Raw genomic sequence first — 20074 nt, 5'->3', positions numbered from 1 at the left:
TGGAAGGAGTATACTGAGGGTCTGTGCAAGGGCGATGTACCTGAAGATAATATTATGGAAATGGAAGAGGCTGTAGTGAAGATGAAACGCGAGATATGATACTGTGTGCAGAGTTTGACAGAGCACTGAAAGACCTAAGTCGAAAAAAGTCCCAGGGAGTAGACTACATTCGATTAGAGCTACTGACAGCCTTGGGAGAGGCAGCCCTGACACAACTTTTCCATCTGGTGAGCAAGATGTATGAGGCAGGCGAAATACCTTCAGGCTTCAAGAAGAATAAAATAACTCCAATCCCAAAGAAAGGAAAAACTGGTAGAAGCCAACCTCGGGGATGATCAGATTGGGTTCCGTAGAAATATTGGAACACGTGAGGCATTACTGACCCTATGACTTACCTTAGTAGATAGATTAAGGAACGGCAAACCTCCGTTTCTAGCATTTGTAGACATAGAGAAAGCTTTTGACAATGTTGACTGGAATACTCTCTTTCAAATTCTCAAGGTGGTAAGGTAAAATACTAAAATGTAAACTTTCACGGCCGGAAATGTCATGTCCATTATAATTATCCGGGCTGTTATGCCGTGGTCGGTTGATGAATTCTGAGGTGATTCCCAACGTTTCGTCTCCGACTGCGGGAGACATCTTCAAGGGGGTCCGTAGCTTGATGGAAGGTCCAACACACACACTGGCTCGCTACTGACTGCCGCTAAATTCCGTGTCCGCGGGCCCCCGCGCCGCGGCGTGACGTCACGTGTTTTGAAAACGTCAGTGCAATTGGCCGCTGTCCGTCGCCGTCGATCGCCGTTGCCATCACCCAGTAGTGGACGAGTGGTACACATCTTCTTTAACACCGGCATCCATATACCGTTTAATTTGACGCCCTCCTCCTTTCGGTTGAAATTATGAGTACAATACAAAATCTGTCTTATCCTCAACAGTGTTAACAATTCCAGGCATAATGTTAGCGTAGAACAGTGAAATCGCCATTAAGAGCCGTTCATGATGTCAACAAGACACTGCCGACAGATTTGCAAAATAGCTCCAAATACAGGAGCTCCCCCCCCCCCCCCCAGTCTATCTCTTCTTCCTCTTCTTCTTTCATCTACATCTATCTACATCTACATCTACGTGATTGCTCTGCTATTCACAACAAAGTGCCTGGCAGAGGGTTCAATGAACCACTTTCATGTGGTCTCTCTACCGTTCCACTCTCGAACGGCACGCGGGAAAAAAGAGCACTTAAATTTTTCCGTGGGAGCGATGATTTCTCTTATTTTATCGAGATGATCATTTCTCCCTATGTAGGTGGGCGCCAACAGAATGTTTTCGCAATCGGAGGAGAAAACTGGTGATTGAAACTTCATGAGAAGATCCCGTCGGAACGAAAAACGCCTTTGTTTTAATGATTGCCACTCCAATTCACGTATCATGTCAGTGGCATCATCTCCCTACTTCGCGATAATACATAACGAGCTACCCTTCTTTATACTTTTTCGATGTCATTCGTCTGTCCCACCTGAGGCGGATCCCACACCGCATAGGAATACTCCAGAATAGGGCGGACAGGTGTGGTGTAAGCAGTCTCTGTGGTAGACCTGTTGCATCTTGTAAGCGTTCTGCCAATGAATCGCAGTCTTTTGTTTGCTCTACCCACAATATTATCTATGCGATCGTCCAATTTAGGTTATTTGTAACTGTAATCCCTAAGCATTTAGTTGAATTTACAGCCTTCAGATTTGTGTGACTTATTGCGTAATCGAAATTTAGCTGATTTCTTTAAGTACTCATGTGAATAACTTCACACTTTTCATTATTCAGGGTCAATTGCCACTTTACGCACCTTACAGATGCTTTATCTAAATATTTTTGCAAGTCGTTTTGATCATCTGATGACTTTACAAGACGGTAAATGACAGCATCATCTGCAAACAATCTAAGACGGCTGTTCAGATTGTCTCCTATGTCGTTAATATATATCGAAACAACAGAGAGCCTATAACACTTCCATGGGGAACGCCGGATATTACTTCTGTTTTACTCGATGACTTTCCGTCTATTACTACGAACTGTGACCTATCCTACAGGAAATCACGAAACCAGTCGCACAACTGAGGCGATACTCCGCAGGCACGCAGTTTGATTAGAAGACGCTTGTAAGGAACGGTGTCAAACGTCTTCTGGAAATCTAAAAATAAGGAATCAATTTGACGTCCCCTGTCCATAGCACTTATTACTTCATGAGTTAAAAGAGCTAGTTGTGTTTTACAAGAACGATTTTTTCTGAATACGTGCTGATTATATGTCAATAAATCGTTTTGTTCGTTGTACTTCATAATGTTCGAATGCAGTACATGTTCTAAATCCCTACTGCAAATAGACGTTAGTGATATAGGCTTGTAATTCAGCGGATTACTCCCACTTCCCTTTTTGGGTATTGGTGTGGGTTGAGCAATTTTCCAGTCTTAAGGTACGAGTGGCTGTATACAATTGCTAAATGTGGAGCTATTTTATCAGCATACTCTGAGAGGATCCTGACTGGTATACAATCTGGACCGGAGGCCTTGCCTTTATTAAGTGATTTAAGCTGCTTTGTTACACCGAGGATATCTACTTCTATGTTTCTCATCTTGGCAGTTGTTCTTGATTGGAATTCAGGAATATTTACTTCGTCTTCTTTGCTGAAGGAGTTTTAGAAAGCCGTTTTTAATAACTCTGCTTTAGTGGCACTGTCATCAGTCACTTCACCTTTGTTATCGCGCAGTGAAGGAATTGATTGGGTCTTGCCACTGGTGTGGTTTATGTATGACCAGAAACCTTTTGAGTTTCTTGCCAAATCTCGCATTGAAGTACGCGCCATATTTCGAACTTCTGTAAAACTTTGGCAATCTTGGGGATTTTGCGTTCTTTTAAATTTGGCATGGGTTTTTCGTTGCTTCTGCGACAACGATCTGACCCGTTTTGTGTACCATGGGGGATCAGTACCATCACTTATTAATTTATGTGGTATGTATCTGTCAATTGCTGTTGATACTATCTCTTTGAAAACATTCCCCAACTTTTCTACACTTACATGATAAGATCGGAAGAAATGAAGACTGTCTCTTGAAAAGGTGTTAAGAGCATTTTCTTCAGCTTTCCTCTCCCATTGTGCACAAAACCACCTCGTTCCTTCCCTTATCACTCCACCTAATTTTCAATATTCGTCTGTCGTACAACACCTCAAATGATTCGATTCTCCTCTGTTCCAGTTTCCCCACGTTTCACCACCATGCAATGGCATGCTCCAAAGGTACATGCTCAGAAATTTCTTCCTCAAATTAATGCCTATGTCGAGACTAGTAGACTTCTCTTGACCAGGAATGCCCTTCACGCCAGTGGTAGTCTGCGTTTGATGTCCTCCTTGCTCCGTCCGCCATTGGTTTCTTGCTGACTAGGTAGCAGAATTCCTTATCTTCATCTAGTTCATGATCGTCAACCTTGATGTCAGCTGCTAATTCTCATTACATTCGTCTCTCTCTGATTTACTCTCAGTCCATACTCTGATCTCATTAGACTGTTCATTCCGATCAGCAGATCATCTAATTCGTCTTCATATTCACTCAGGATAGCAATGTCATCAGCGAATGGTACCATTAATATCCTTTTACGCTGAATTTTAATTCCATAACTGAACTTTACCTTTATTTCCACCATTGCTTCTCCGATGTACATATTGAACAGTTCGGGGGAAGGACTACATCCCTGTCCTACACTTTCTCTCTTGTACATAAAGCATATTACCCGTCTCTCCTTATAGCTTATCCCTATTATTCTCATAATTTCGAACATCTTGCACCATTTTGAATTGGTGAACGTTTTTTCTAGATCAACAAATCCTGTGGACGTGTCTTGATTTTACTTCCATTATTAATCGCAACGTCAAAATTGTCTCTCTGGTACCTGTACCTTTTCTAAAGCCAAACATCGTCATGCAACACATCTTCAGTTTTCTTTTCCATTCTTCTGAATATTACTCTTGCCAGCAAATTAGATGCATGAGCTGTTACGCTGATTGTGCGATAATACAAGGTTTACAAAATTATAAACGGTCCATTCGGTGCAGTAAGAACCTCCGTAACGCAGTGTATTAGTGTTCCACTGTATCTGTTCTTCTAATGAATTCTTAATTTGTCTCAAATTTAATCAAAATGTAGCAAGTTAGAAGCAGCTGTAGGGTAGTTTATTCTGGAAAATGGCTTACAAAAATATTTATAAGAGCGCCAAAACAAGTTCAACGGTCTCTGGTGTCGAAAGTGTCCACCTTTCAACGCTAATTTCCAATAATTTATCATGTTTGGTACGCTTAATATAACTAGACCAGTAGTTATTCAGTACCTTGGTGTCATTTCCATGCCAGAAAAAGAGCTAGTGTTTTTTTTATCTCATTGTCAGTGTCAGAATACTGTTTTCAGAGGCAACAGTTCATGTGAGCAAGGAGATGGGAACCAAAGAGAGAGAAGTTCGGGCTGCGTGGTCGGTGATCATACACTTCCTGTCGAAAACTCTGCAGCAGCGTGTTGCAGTTGCACTGTGCGCCCGAGCATCGTCATGAAGGAGAGCAATGCATCAGGATAACATACCTCTACTTTTTCTGACTTGTCCTTCATAAAGGATTTTCTCGAATCACCTGAGCCACTGGCTGGCAAGATCTACGACTAACACTTACTTCATTCCGAGACCACCTGCTTCAGGTTTCCTGCGCCATTGCCTCCCTTTTCTCTCAAGCATCACAGTTACGTTATGTGAGCTGCATGAAATCAAACAGAACCACTCAGCATGGAGATATCAAATGGCAGTGAGCATTTTACACTGGGCAGGTGACTCTGTTGTTAAAGGCTCCTTTACGTGCCCACCGTGCGTTCAGAATTGAAAAGTGACGTAATCGTCGGACATACTAGGAACACTGCACGACTTATATGCACAAATCCTTATTGGATTTTTCACTGTGGTTCTAATTTCACGGCCGATTAGACATTGCAGTAAAACAGCTGCCTTGTACATCTCGGTGGAGCTCAGTGATATTCACTGAGTGAATAGCTCATCCACAGCTTCAGGTATGACTGATTTTTATGTAACCTGTCACGGTATATGAAGACAGTTCAGGAGCGAAAATCAAATTGTCACTGATATTGAGGCACACCTCCAGAACTCAATCTTTTACAAGTGAGACTCTAGAGTTGGACAACAAAGAAGGAGGTTGCAGGCTATGTCTCTTTTCTAGTAATAAATCACGTCACGCGAGGTATCTTTGCTGATGACATTGTAATATTTCGTCAGTCAAGACACCTGCAGACAGTACACCCTGGCAGATATGTAAGTGCTTCCATTTTTTACATATCCATTTATATTTTTTCGTATTTTCCCCAATTTAACATATTCATCACACTTTTAGTATTTTTACAATGTTTTCTAAAATTTTTATTCAATTTGAGTAAAGTTCTTTTGGATAAGAGACCACACAGTCAATGTGTAATACTCTCAGACGTTTCGGCCACTGTTGCTAAATGGTCTACTTCGAGGTGTTTTTGCTAAAAGAATGCGGTCACATACCCGAAGGATTTTTTTTATTCTTGGTGTGGGTTCCTGTTGTCATGTCCAAGTTCATGAACCACGGGCAACGTATGAGTGGCCAAGTAAGTGGTCCCGACAGTCGGGATACCAGTTACTTTGGAATAAGGCTGGGCATCTCTGACATATTCTGAGTTGTGGTCACCTTTGTGCTCATACGGCAAGGACTACCAAATCCACCGGTTAGTCCCTCAACCGTTAGGGGTAAAACTCAGTGGGACTCGGGGCAAGTACGGCTAGCAACCTGATTCCCTGGTACTTTAAACATGATGCTGGCAACAATCAGAGCAAAATGCCTCGGACCTTTGGAGGTGACGGAGTCCCACCTCTAACTGACAAACCAGGGACTCCTAAGATACGACTCACCAAACAAATGGTAATGAGATGGGGAGCTATTAATATCAATCGGGGCTACTCTGGGAAGAAGGTAGAGCTGGCAGAGGCTGAAAGTAAGATGGGGCTGGACGTTTTAGCTGTTACTGACATTCGGGTAAGGGGTGAGAAAGAAGAGGAATTGGGAGAATACAAGGTCTACCTGTTAGGAGTCAAAGCCGGATTAGCACAATGGGGTGTAGGGCTTTACATCAGGAAAGAAATCGAACCCAGCGCAGTTGCAATAAGGTATGTAAACGAAAGACTGATGTGTGTAGATTTGACAGTGTTTAGCAAGAAAATTAGGATTGTGTTAGTATATTCACATTGGGAAGGGGCAGATCAAGATAAGGTGGATAGTTTTTATGATGTACTCAGTGATATAGTTGTTAGAGTAAAGGACAAGGACAGTGTTCTCCTCATGGGTGTTTTAAGGCCAGGATTGGAAATCGAACAGAAGGGTATGAAAAGGCTATGGTAAATTTGGAGAGGATATGGAGGCCAACGGGAACGGGAAACAACTCTTGGATTTCTGTGCCAGTATGGGCTTAGTAATCACTAACTCCTTTTTTAAACATAAGAACATTCACCGTTACACTTGGGAAGGCAGGGGAACCAGATCTGTCATTGACTATATAATAACAGATCAGGAATTCAGGAAGGCTTTGAGGGACACACGTGTATTCAGGGGATTCTTTGATGACACTGATCACTATTTAATCTGCAGTGAAATTGGTATTGTGAAGCCGAAGGTGCAGGAGGTCGGGTCCATATGTAGGAGGATAAGAGTGGAGAAACTTCAGGATAAGGAAATCAGGCACAAGTACATAACAGTGATCTCAGAAAGGTACCAGTTAGTTGAGTGTAGTCAATTACAGTCACTGGAAAAGGAATGGACAAGGTACAGGGACACAGTACTAGAAGTGGCTAAAGAATGTCTTGGAACAGTAGTGTGTAAAGGTAGGATGAAGCAAACAGCTTCGTGGAATGACACAGTCAAGGCAGCCTGTAAAAGGAAAAAGAAGGCATATCAAAAATGGCTACATACTAGAACTCAGGTAGACAGAGAAACTTATGTTGAAGAAGGAAACATAGCAAACAGATAATTGCAGCATCCAAGAAGAAATCTTGGGAAGACTTTGGAAACAGGTTGGAGACTTTGGGTCAAGCAGCTGGAAAACTATTCTGGAGTGTAAATAGCAGTCTTCGAAAGGGAGGTAAGAACAAATTGACGAGTATTTTGGACAGGTCAGGAAAACTGCTGGTGAATCCTGTGGATTCCTTGGGCAGATGGAGGGAATATTTTGAAGAGTTGCTCGCTGTAGGTGAAAATACGATCAGTAAAGTATCAGTTTTCGATTTACAATGGGATGCGAATGATGATGGAAATAGGATCACATTTGAGGAAGTGGAGAAAATGGTCAATAGAATGAAGTGCAATAAAGCAGCTGGGGTGGATGAAATTAAGTCGGAACTCATCAAATACAGTGGAGTGTCAGGTCTTAAATGGCTACACAGGATAACTGAAATGGCCTTGGAGTCGGCACAGGTTCCATCAGACTGGTCAAAAGCAGTAATCACACCAATCTTTAAACTTGGACACAGAAAAGATTGTAACAACTACAGAGGTATCTCTTTATTTAGCGTTGTGGGTAAAATCTTGTCAGGTATTGTTGAAAGGAAAGTGCGAGTATTAGTTGAGGACCAATTGGATGAAAGTCAGTGTGGGTTTAGGCGTCTTAGAGGTTGTCAGGACCAGAATTTAGCTTACGGCAGATAATGGAGGAGTGTTATGAGTGGAACAGGGAATTGTATCTATGCTTTATAGATCTAGAAAAGGCATATGACCGGGTTCCTAGGAGGAAGTTATTGTCTGTTCTACGAGATTATGGAATAGGAGCCAAACTCTTGCAAGTAATTAAAGGTGTTTACATGGATAGTCAGGCAGCAGTTAGAGTTGACGGTAAATTGAGTTCATGGTTTAGAGTAGTTTCAGGGGTGAGACAAAGCTGCAACCTGTCTCCACTGTTGTTCATATTAGTTATGGATCATATGTTGAAAACAATAGACAGTCTTGCATATGCGGATGACTTAGTTGTGATTGCAGATTCGATTGAAAGTTTGCAAAGTAGTATTTCAGTGCTAGATCAGAAATGTAAGGACTATGGTATGAAGATTAACGTCTACAAAAGGAAAGAAATGTCAGAGGGAAAGAGATATAAACGGATTGAGTGCCAAATAGGAGGAACAAAGTAGGAACTGGTGGACAGTTTCAAGTACTTAGGATGCATATTCTCACAGGATGGCAACATGGTGACAGAACTGGAAGCGAGGTGTAGCAAAGCTAATGCAGTGAGTACTCAGCTACGATCTACTCTCTTCTGCAAGAAGGAAGTCAGTACCAAGACTAAGTTAGCTGTGCACCGTTCAATCTTTCGACCAACTTTGTTGTATGGGAGCGAAAGCTGGGTGGATTCAGGTTACCTTATCAATAAGGATGAGGTTACGGATATGAAAGCAGCTAGGACGATTGCAGGTACTAGTAGAGGGGAACAATGACAGGAGGGTGTCCACAATGAGAAAATCAAAGAAAAACTGGGAATGAACTCTATAGATGTAGCAGTCACGGTGAACAGGCTTAGACGGTGGGGTCATGTTACACGCATGGGAGAAGCAAGGTTACCCAAGAGACTCATGGGTTCAGCAGTAGAGGGTAGGAGGAGTCGGGGCAGACCTAGGAGAAGGTACATGGATTCGGTTAAGAATGATTTTGAAGTAATAGGCTTAACATCAGAAGAGGCACCAACGTTAGCACTGAATATGGGATCAAGGAGGAATTTTATAAAGGGGACTATGCTCCAGACTGAACGCTGAAAGGCATAATCAGTCTGAAATTATGATGATGATGATGATGATAAAAACGGCAGCGGAAGGCTATGCTTACATTTTATGAACTTGGCGAATTACGTCATGTAGACGTCATGATGCTTTCATCCAATCACAATGCAACATTGTCCCGATTATGCATCGGTTCTTAGCCCCCAGTCTATTCTCTCTGTCTGTGTGTGTGTGTGACTTCATAGCGTTCGAAACGAACACACTGGATAAGATACTTACGCTTCGTCAATGATGTCATAGAGAATTCTATGAACACCAATGATTTCTAACCAATGATACTATGTATATAAGAAATACCACACCACATTAGGTAAACCCTGCACTACTTTACAAGACTTTGCGACGTCGCAGTAAAAGTCTGATGGTTCCAACCAAAGAGACTGTATCTGTAACATAGCACTATAAAATACGCCTCTAGGGAGGCGAACACTATTTGCAACATGCACAGCGAAAAGTACTTCGCCTGCAGGGTGGCCCTTCCTTCTGATTCCGACGTATTGGACACCGACTCTTGAAAGATGTTTGCGGACACACTACCCAGCGACGACCGAAAAAGCTGCGGTATAATCAACTGCAGCCAGAAGGGTGACATTGCTGCTGTATCAGTTCTCTCTGAGGGATCTCCTACCTGCAGTAATAACAGCAAACAGATCCCAACACGTCGGTGCCAATATCAAAGACTGCTGCAAATACACACCTAGATTATGAGGACCTACTCCCATTTATTCGCTGGATGATGTCGGGAGGGTGTGGAACTGATAGTGCAGCCACTGTCACCAGTTTGTGTACCGCTGAGCTCCACATGTCTTCCTAACAATATGCCAAACCATCTCTGCAGGTGTGGTGAAGAAATTTGCGCAATGTGATCTCGTAGCTCGCAGTTCTCACAATATGCAAAGATCAGCACATTCCTCAAACTGGGGAACTATCATGAATGGGGTTCCACAAGTGTCGGTCTTGGGTCCACTGTTGTTCTTAATATATATTAATGACTTGTCAGTCTATATTCATGAAGAGGTAAAGTTAGTTATCTTTGCTAGTGATACAAGTATAGTAATCACACCTGAAAAACAAGAATTAACTGATGAAATTGTCAACAATGTCTTTCAGATAATTACTATGCCGTTCCTTGTAATCGGACTCTCACTGAATTTTGATAAGACACAGTATATACAGTTCCGTACAGTAAATGGTATGACGCCATTAATAAATATAGACTTTAATCAGAAGCATTAGCTTAGGTAGAATATTCAAAATTTTTAGGTATGTCCATTGATGAGAGACTAAATTGGAAGGAACACATTGATGATCTGCTGAAACGTTTGAGTTCAGCTACTTATGCAATAAGGGTCATTGCAAATTTTGGTCATAAACATCTTAGTAAATTAGCTTACTGCGCCTATTTTCACTCATTGCTTGCATATGGCATCATATTTTGGGGTAATTCATCACTGAGGAATAAAGTATTTATTGCACAAAAGCGTGTAATCAGAATAATAGCTGGAGTCCACCCAAGATCATCCTGCAGACATTTATTTAAGGATTTAGGGATATTCACAGTAGCTTCTCAGTATATATACTCTCCTATGAAATTTGTTATTAACAACCAAACCCAATTCAAAAGTAATAGCAGTGTGCATAACTACAATACTAGGACAAAGGATGATCTCCACTATACAAGATTAAATCTAACTTTGGCACAGAAAGGGGTGAATTATACTGCCACTAAAGTCTTTGGTCACTTACCAAATAGTATCAAAAGTCTGATAGATAACCAACAACTAGTTAAGAAGTAATTAAAAGAATTTCTGAATGACAACTCCTTCTACTCCACAGAAGAATTTTTATGTATAAATTAAGAAAAAAAGAAAAAGAAACCACACAAAAAATTATAAAAAATATAAAAAATAAAAATGTTGTTATATTTACTTAATTATGTTGTTAAATCAACTTAATTATGTCATGTATTGGAAAATTTGACTCGTTCCACATCATTACGAAATATCGTATTCATGATCCATGGAACTAGTATTAATCTAATCTAATCCAATCTAAACTAATCTATAAACGCCGCTGAGTCGTTCAGGAAGGTAACATCCCATTACAGCAAAATCTTTCGTAACGCACCCACACCTTTGCGGATGGATATTGCAAACAGTTTTAGCGCCAATCAGAATAAAGCTCTCCCGTCACCCTTAAAAAACATCCTTTAAAATATTCTGTGGGTGGCACCATTCTCGGTGAAGTTGTATTCTTAGGTGGAATGAAGACACAAAGTTGTGTAAATAAAATACACCCAGCAATGTTACTAGTGCATGTGAAAGTACGGTAAGAATTGTGTATTAACTACATCACAACCCGATTATACTCGTTTTGCTTTTAACGCGATTTCAACTGATCCATAGAATGTCAAAGACACATGCTGGACAACTAGAACACTCCTGCTTTTACGAAATTATTGATGTGAAAACTTATATCAATATCACTAATAATTATACTTCTAATGTGGGCAAGACCGATGGAAGTGTGATACTCCTCACTAAACTGAGGGTGCATCGGGAAAAAAATTATAGACAAATACATTCCTGGAAGCACATAGACGGTAGACTGGATCAGACAGTGTTCCCAGGCATAATATTAAGATACGTAATATTAGTATACGTCGTCACTACACGATTCGTTAACAGACGAGGAGATTATTACAACAATATATATCCTCGTTCACACACAAATCAGACGGAAAATAAACTATCCTCATATACAAAGGCACAGACTCATAGAGGTCGTGATGCCTATTCCGCTATACGATAAGATATGCAACCTTAGAGACCGAGCACCATTTTTCGATAAACGTATTTTCCAAACACCAACTAACCTATCACATTGTGTGTTGAAATTAGTAACAACACTCGCGCAAAGGCCTTCGAAACATGAGTTGGACATACCTGTTAACAGGCCCAGGAACTACAGGGACCGACGTCTCCAGTCCGAGGCTGCATACAGCCGTGGAAACGCGGACCATAGCACGGCCGTTGCTACAACCTCCCCGTATACGCGGCCACTAGCCCCAAGGACAACACCCTCAGAGTGCGGACATAGGATAAAATTTTGACTTGTCACATCGATAGGGGACGCCGTTTTTACGGCAACACTTGACGTTTACACAGATCGTCTTTGCAGTCGTTACAGCACTCTATGGCAGCTTTTCAGAATGTCGCATCGGTATTGGACACCGTTTCTACGGCAACCCTCAACGCCCACATAGCTTTTCTTTGCTAGTAGCTTCCCACTATCGCTATAGCAAGCATTGAGCGCTATTCCATATATCTTTGCCAACAGCATGTATGTCACGGACCGGAAAACAGAGGGCAGCCTAGACTATTTTAAGCTAATTATTTACTACAGTTTACATTTTTTTACGAATAGCTGTTTCATAGGAATTTGACGATGTATTTTACCTATAACTCTTCTTCAAATCTTAGTAATATAGACTATTGTAATACATTTTATGCTAATAGTAAACACTGAACTTCTGATTGGTTAACACTGATATCATACACAGGACGATGAGTGGGACTAGTGTTATTTTAGACCATTGCCTGCCTATCCATTATCCATTTAGGAGTCAGTTCAACGTCGTGGACCGGCGCAGCGTGCTCCATGGAAGTCCACCTGCCGTTGTGGGTGTAATTATGTAGTTTGTAATCTTATTTCAGAATATATACGACACTATAAGCAACCCTCTGTTGGTACGTTAGTTATTTCAGAGTCTGAATATGATCCTTAAGGATTTAAACCGGTCACTCCGATTAAAGGAAATTTGCGATCAAGACTGATTTTTAATTATCATATTAATATAATATCGCTGATAATGTTTTCAAAAATGCTACTGTCGTCGATGATAAATTTCAAAACAGGTAATACCAGAGTCAAGTTTTGTGGCTGACGCTTCTGACAGGAGAATACTGTTCAAAGCATATTGTTGAATCTTTTTATTGTTGTCCTCTAAGACGGCAACCAAAACAACTTGATTGAAAACAGATTGCTTGTAATCCTTGCATGTAAAATATTTCTCTTGTAGGAGTCTACTGCATAAATTGTTTTGACATTAGACATTAAAGATAGGGTATATAGTAATTATGTTCCACACATACAAAGACAATTTGGTCTGTGGCATCAGACTGATGAGCAAATTCCGTAATGTGGGTTTGTAAGTTTGCGGGACACATAGCGTAGAAATGAATAATCTGTTAAACTACGAGGATTTTCACAAAATACCAACGATTTCATGATGGAATTAGTAAGACCAGCTTCAATCAACACGCCAGCGTATCACATTCGAGTGCAACATATTCGAGTGATTATCAGTAAGAAGAGTCCTAGTGCTAAGATAAATATTAAAATACATAACGAAGCTGTGTCTAACCTCTGTTAGGAGGTGTACGAGGGCTATTCGGATATAAGAAACGATTGCATGGAAAGTGGAAGCCACGGTAATAAACAGAACTGTTTCATTCGCAACAGTTACCTACATCTTCCAGCTACATAGTCGCCGTTCGGGCTTGAAATCTGTCGTACCGCTGTATGAACTTTCCAATTCCCTCGTTATAGAAGACAGCCTTCTGTGCTTTCCGACAATCTACCCTGGGCATTAGCTCGTTATCTGTAGCAAAATGTTGTCTTCATAGTCAGCGGTTCATTTCAGCATAGATAAAAATCAGAGGGAGCCAGTTCCAGTAAGCAAACAATTCACATCTTAAACGCTGCGAGAGCGTCCTACTGCCTCTGCAGCGTGCGGCTGAGAACTGTCATGAAGAGGGAACTGTGTGACAGTTTGTTTACATGAAATAAGGCGAAATCTCTTGGCAGTCACCCGTGCTAGGCGGGAGACACTATGTTCTTGGGATCCTTTCGCGCTCACTGTGCGCCCAGAATTGAGAAGAGCGGCGTGACGCTATTACGGGCATACTAGTGACATTCTCCAACACATCTGTGCAATTCATGAGCGGTCATTCCTTACTTACCGAATTGTCCCCGTACATACGCACTCGACTGTCAGTAAAAAAGGCTTCTATGGAGTGTGTGTACAGTGTATGTTGAACCGGGGATCTAGAAACAAGCCTGCCGCAGTGGCCGAGTGGTTCTAGGCCTTTCAGTCTGGAACCACTCGACTGCTACGGTCGCTGGTTCGAATCCTGACTTGGGCATGGATGTGTGTGATGTCCTTAGGTTAGTTAGGTTTAAGTAGTTCTAATTTCTAGGGGACTGACGACCTCAGATGTTAAGTCCCACAGTGCTCAGAGCCCTTTGAACGTAGAAACAACAGAGAGGCTTCGTCCCACGGTAGTCCTCAGTGGTTCACAACCCCACAACAGGCCACAGCAGTGCATCCAGCTCACCGCCGCCCCACACCAAACCCAGGGCTATTGTGCGGTTCGGCTCCTAGTTAACTTCGACACGTCCGCCGGCCGGGTTCGTGCCGGGGACCACCACGTCTTCCCGCTCGGGAAGCAGCGCCTTATACCACGCAGCTATTCGTGCAGGCTTTCTATGCAGTAGTTCTGGCAATAATTATGGCACCCGTAATACCAACCTAGTAAGTGTCTCGAACTTTCGATCAAATCTAGTATTTTGTCGTAACACACGAAAAAATTTTAGAAATTTTTTGCACATAATAAAATCATTATAGATTCGAGGACTTTTCATATACACGTTACAACCATTATCACTGTGTACAGGAACCGTGATACATCTGAAAAGACGATATATCTACAGACGATGCGAGGGCCAAAGAAAACTATTTTCCAAGTATTGTTTCTACTGGAGATGACGTGAGCAGTTGAGATGAATTCAATCATCCGATGGCGTAACTTTGAATTCCACCATCAGATTCGTTACAAAACAGGTGTCAGTATTGCAGTTCTTGTGTATTCGTTTTCCGTGTTAAAACTATATGCGTACAGCAAATAGATTTATGAACCATTGTCGGTCCTACCTTTCTTTTCTTTAAGTGTAATACCTAGATAGTACATCCTGCTACTACCGAAAAATCCATTCATTGAAACTACAGTCTTCCACAAAATGTACGTATCCAGCTAAAGTGGTATAACATCTGTGTCTTCAATTTTAGGTGTCATACGAGAAAGTATGTAGAGATCAGCTCCATCAAAGCCAGTACTACTCACCAAGTAGATAAGCTGTAGGACGATCTTACGAAAACAGATACGAGAAGGAGAAAGTCTACGTCTGCATGTCAAACTATTTGTTCTATATATCGTTACCTGCATCACATTCAGCTTTGGATTATCCCCAATATTGTCACTAGATATTTTTCCACATTCTTAACACTGGAACAAAAACCCCTTGGGAAGGGACGTGCGTTTGATTGCCATAAAAACAACAAATAACATGTTTCCGACACCTGTTACATGGGTGACGAATCGATTGGTTGAAGATACTACCACATCCTTGCGTCATTAGCAAAACCTTACACGCCATATTTCTCTTTTCCTTTTTTAAATTAGAGTGATAAAGTATTGCATTCCACCATTACAGAATAATCGATTAAAATTACAGTATTTCGTACCATACACACAACCAGCTCAAAAATATTATAGTTATGTATTCAAAGTTTAGAAGCCATGACCAGAAAAGACGTCATGATCAACACCATATGAGATTGTACTGATTAGTGGTAGAGAGAATTTCCCTGCGTCAGAACGTACACAGCGTCACGCGCCACGTACGCGGCGGAAGAGGACTTGACGTGGTGTTTAGCGTAAGCAGCTTCAGTGTACCTCGTAGAAGATAGCGTGCGTCTTCAGAGGAACTTTCAGAATTCGACTGAGGATGAGTAGTTGCCTATAGGGATTGCGTAATATCCTTCATAGTAATCGATGATCATGTCTGACGGTAAGAAGCAACTGTGATGTCTATCTGTAATCGGGAACGAAGGACCGACGGGGCAGATTGCACTCACTTCGTTGCACCAGTACATGTGATGTCAGGGATATTATGCCCATGGCACTGATAGATCGCTTTGCCGCATCACGAACCGTATCACAACAAACTCGGTCTGTTGCGCAACAAGCAGTGTCCGCTCGTACCCTTCGACGTCGTTTGCAACAAAGTGGACCGTCTTCAGGGCGGTGTCTGGAGACACTGTGCTGAGAGACAGTTATGCTTTATGCGTCGCCATATGGTATTACGCAATGGCATGGTATCTGATTGGACTCTCGCACCCTCCCACCCTCCCCCCCCCCCCCTACCTCCCATTCCAACCTCCCTGTCATAGTAAACATTGGCGGTACAGTAACCAACCAACGTTACATCTCAGAAGTGTTACAGCATTTTTTCTCCCATACCTTCGGAGCTTGCCATCAGCAACATTGCATCAGGATAACTTGCTATCACACGTGGCACTCAATGTTCAAGATTTATTCGTCGCCCATCGTACTGTGTTTCTGCCTTAGCCTCCCTGTTCTCCCTAACTCTAGCTCATCGGATTGCGGAACGACTGTCCCGAGATACACGACGCGCTGCTGCGCCAGATCAGCTTTGACAATATGAATAAGCTGCATGGACCGCTATACTCCAGCAACATTCCTAGTGCCTCTTTGATTCAATGCCGAGACGTGTAACAGCGGTTATAGCCAGCGATGGAGGCAACGCTCAATACTGACTTCGTCGTCTTCGTCCCGTCACATGGGGCTCTATTTCCAGTCACGTGATATTTGTGCATAGTGTTATCACCCAAATCAATTTGGTTGTCATACCTCCAGTCTTTTGGGTCGCCAGCAGTGTACGCATCACTTGAAACTAAGATGTGCTGGCTGGAGAATGTCGCAGCATACAGAAAAGAAATCACTGCGTTCCTTCACGCACAAAGAACTAGCGGCAGAATAACAATTTTGTTTTGTCTCTCTAGAATGCACCATCTCTCCACTAGTAAGACAAAGGAGCTGTCATTCCCTCTATCTACTCGTTCAAGTTCCTCTCGACCGATTACCCTCTCTGCATAATGATTTTGCTTTTTTATACCCTCTCTTTTTTATTACCCTCTCTGTACCATCCTCGCTGGGATAGCTCTCTGTTTCGAAGTTGGATGGTATAATAAAATATCTAGTCACATCTGGCTGAGTCAGCAATACTCAATAGGGTTGTAGTTGTACATTTACATATGGGAAAAAGGGATAAATATCGAAATATCGGGAAAATGTGAGAACTTCCGTAAAAAAAGATGCAATGTGGTCACACAAGATATCTGCATTTATTCACAAGATTTCTGCATTTATTCGTAGAACGTGGTGGGAATGTTACTTATGAAGTAAATCAGCGTGTTTGAGGAGGTCCCTTGTATACCCTCCTAGAAATCTGTGAGGATGAGTGATCTATTACAATCACAGCGCCCTACGCCTCAAAATTGACTGAGACGGACATTGCGTCACAATATATAATAAACGTTATACAGAAGAGGAGGGGGAGGGGGGTAGTAGATCGAGAGAGAAGCTATAATGATTATACATAAGAGAGAGATTGATAAGAGAGAGATTTACAGCTCATTTGCCTCACTACTGGAACGCTGACAAATTGTAGAGAGACAAGACAAAATTGTCGTTCTCATGCTACTGTCGTGTGTGTGATGAGGCGGCACTGTTATTGTAATCTGAATGCCGCGGCATCTCCCAAAATACTTGTTAATTGCGAGTCACGTGTATTTGGAACGGTAAAGAAAATAAATACTCTGATGTTATGTAAAGTTATTAGATTTCATAGTGGAAAGAAGCGAAACACGCTGATTACACATTCACGTCACTGAAGATGTAATCATGAGAAATTTTCCGACAGATAACTGAATGTGGCGCTGTCGACAACGTAGCTGGTATTATTTTTTACATAATTTGTATTTGTTCCTAATGCTATTGCCTGGCGTTTCTCTTATCTTTAAACCCATTTATTGTAGGTTTTTGCTATTTTGCGATTGTCCTCCCAGATGGTATCACTTGTGGCAAATTTACAGTGGAGTGTTTTGGAGGAGAAGCAGCACTCACTGGAGAGGGGACTTTAGAGATGTTGTAACAAAAGTTGTTGTTTTGCATCTCTGCCTGCTTGCTACGACGCTGTACGGTAGGTTTTGACCATGTCGTTACTGAAACATCAGGGTCGACAAAGTATCTATATCTGCTGGCCTGACTGCAATCTTTTGCAGCCGTCCACGATTATTCTTTTAATAATCATAAGGTAACATTACATAAAAATCCAAGCAATTAGCCTCCTGGTACAAAGCGGGATGGGTGTCTTTAAAGTGAATTCCCACCATTAGTGTGCCCTCATGCACACAGAAAATAACATCACGTCCACCCTACCAAAGACCTTGGAGTACTTACGTAAAATATAGTAACTGCAACAACACTTGGAGGATATGACAGAAAGTGTGTGATCTGAAGTCTTTAATTATATGATTCTGTTATCAGTATGGAGTAAAGACAGTGTTTAACATCTGCTGAATATTGTCCACCTATTAATTTTCATTATTTAATATAATGGAAATGAATTACGTCAACTTGTGCCGTTCATGTGAACTCATACACACAAATTATGAATTCGGAGCCTTTTACTACTACACATCGAGCATAAGCGCTGGACTCAGGACCTGAGTCTAGATCATGGGTATTATTTTATCAAAAAACATTTCTTAGTTCTACTTATAATGATATCAAAGTCTCCTATATATTATGACGACCCTCGATGCCAGGGATGCATTATCATGTTGTTCCATACAGCAGTTAAGTTTGGGAGCTGCGTCTCACTTTTCTTATAGATTTATGGTCTGGTACTTTGTTGAATACACACCATTAAGTGTGTGGTTTTGGTGTTCAGAGCAGCACCATAGATGTTGCTTGTCGTTGGTGGACTCCACGCGCGTCTCCCAACCCGTGGTCCTGGGTACACAAAGTGCTAATACATTTACGATTAGAAGATCATGTGACTGGGAGTGTCATCATCATCACCTATCCCTATTATTGCTTTGCTAAGAAACATTTCAGTGTCTGGCCAGCGCTTTTTCTGAATAGTAATCCAAAATGCCGTGAGGCCGAAACGAACATCATATACAGAATTAAAGTCAACACTACTAACTTGTGTGGTTGTGCGTGCATAGCGTATAATAAGTGACTGTAATTGGTAATTACTTTTAAGCATTTAACTTGAAATCGATTACATTAGCAACTAAACAGTAATGGTGACAGTTCTAATGTGGACTATTGTAGGTTGGATGACCGTTTATTCGTCTTAAGCAAACCAGCATGGGCCAAATTACCATTAAGTGGTTTCTTTGATAGTGTTAACAATATGTGAGGTTCTAGTGACCGTACATATGAGAACGCTCTGAATAACTGTACATCTCTAAAGGCTCTGATTGCCTTGCAGACAGAAGCATGCCTTCCTGATTTGTAAAGGGGGCAATGTACGTAGAGCAGACCTATTAAAATTATCGTCTATATAGCCCTAATTCCAGCTTATATCTTGTTGGTAATGCATCTTTTCTGATTATGGCTCCTAAACTTAGAAAACCTGGATGTGTACATGGTGTAAAGAGAACTGTGGCCTTTAAAGATTTACTAATGGACGTATTATGGAACAAATTATTCGTCCGTGATACGTAGTGGTGGAATTGTTTGTCATGCAGACCTAGGCTGTTTCTTTAACTTTTTGTATTTGTATCCGTAAGATCGTTCTGCAGCTTATATACAGGGTGAGCAGTACAAGCTCAAATAGTGCTGATCACGACATCCTTTTCGGTTGTGGCTTCTAAAGTTCGAGTACAGAAATGTTATACCGTTTTAGCTGGATACGTACGTACTTTCTGTGAAAAACCGAATTTTAAAGGATTTTTCTATAGTGGCAAGATGTTATATCTCGAGGCTACACTTAAAAAGAAATAAAGGCAGGACCTATAATAGTTTATAAAACCATTCGTTTTACTCCTGTAGGTCTAACTTGGAAACCGAATACACATAAAAAGCGATACGGACAGTTGTTTTGTAGCTACTCTGATGATATAATTCAGATTTACTCCACCGGATTATTAAATTCATCTCATCTGCCCACATTACTTACTCTGGAAAGAATACTGGGAAACTAGCTTTTTAATGGCCTCCATTTATGGCTGGTAGTAAAGTCTTTCCAGATGTATCAC

The sequence above is a fragment of the Schistocerca americana genome, chromosome 3 (assembly GCF_021461395.2).
Source record: "Schistocerca americana isolate TAMUIC-IGC-003095 chromosome 3, iqSchAmer2.1, whole genome shotgun sequence".
NCBI lineage: Eukaryota > Metazoa > Arthropoda > Insecta > Orthoptera > Acrididae > Schistocerca > Schistocerca americana.
Note: the sequence above shows the minus strand (reverse complement) of the source record.